Genomic DNA, 1,582 nt, shown 5'->3' on the forward strand with positions numbered 1-1,582 from the left:
AGTATACAGTACAGTACGAAAACTCAAATTTTGTTTCAATATGAGTGCATGATAACCAACAAATATAACCACTTTAACCACATTATAACAAAAACTCAATATATTTTTTTATTTTTAACGCAGAAAGGAGTACTGCACGAAAGTATTTGAGCCACCCCGGGTATTCGCTCGGCCAGAGTTATTTTTTGGACATCTAGATAAAATTTAATTGTTAAATCTGTCAGCGATTTCCATTTATTTTTCATTTTACATTGCCTTGTATTTTCGGTGACGATACATATATTTTTACATTTAAAATTTGAGTTTCGGATATAAAGTGGTTATATTACTGTACTGTATACTTTACACTTTATTACGTAATATTATTATATAATATTACTAATACATGTATATAATATTACTTATTTGCTTAATAAATTTCTTCTTTATAGTTTTTTATAGTTAATAAAGAAAAAAGAAACACTCGAAAGTACAAACACAGAAAACGCTGTGAAACGCTGAAAAATCTTTCACTTTTGGTTTGGAAGGTGTGGCAAGGCTGGTTTTCCTCGTAAATATAAACACTCTAAACTTGTCAGCCATAAATTTGATAAGTAATTTTTAAATGACTAAATTTAGCAGAAAAATTACAAAATAAATGTGAAATGTGAGCTTATTTCAAAGCTTAGAGTGTATATTTAAATATACATAAAAAAAACTTGAAAAATATTAGTGAAACATAGTGAAATAACATGTGTTCGCTGTGCAAATTTTTGAAATTTTAAACGTGAATATTTTAAAAAATATTAGTAATTTTTATCTAATTTTTGGATATTCCTACTCTGGAGAGGCTCCCCTATCCGTACATACCCCATTTCTATGGAAATTCGGTTTTTTTGCCCCTCCGCCAAAGTAATCGCAATCGTGCCTTATTTTTGAATATTCCTCCTCTGGAGAAGCTCCCCTATTCGCACATTCCCCACTTATACGGAAATTCGATTCTTTTACCCCTCCGCCAAAGTAATCGGAATCGTGCCGAAATAAGCTCACATTTCACATTTATTTTGTAATTTTTCGGCTAAATTTAGTAGTTTAAAAATCACTTATCAAATTTATGGCTGATAAGTTTAAAGTGTTTATATTTACGAGGAAAACCAGCTTCGCCACACCTTAAAAACCAAAAGTGAAGGATTTTTCAGCGTTTCACAGCGTTTTCTTTCTTTGTACTTTCGAGTGATTCTTTCTTCTTTATGAACTAAAAACAAACGATTAAGATTTTTCAAGCTTCAACGAATATGTGTATGCTTTTCCATATACATATGTGAATATATGAATAATATGTGATTTATATTTAATAAATACAGATAATTAAACTCGTGTGATAATATTATAATATTCATATGATTGTAATATAACATTTTCATTTACATATTACAATTTTTAATCAACCCTGGCCGAGCAAATACCCGGGGTGACTGGAGTACTTTCGCGTAGTACTCCTTTCTGCGTTAAAAATAAAAAAATATATTGAGTTTTCGTACTGTACTTGTATACTTTACACTTTATTAAATTATACATATGTATATATGTACAAATATATAGT

Source organism: Bactrocera latifrons, unplaced genomic scaffold, assembly GCF_001853355.1.
Source record: "Bactrocera latifrons isolate USDA-ARS-PBARC rearing strain unplaced genomic scaffold, ASM185335v1 scaffold_141, whole genome shotgun sequence".
NCBI lineage: Eukaryota > Metazoa > Arthropoda > Insecta > Diptera > Tephritidae > Bactrocera > Bactrocera latifrons.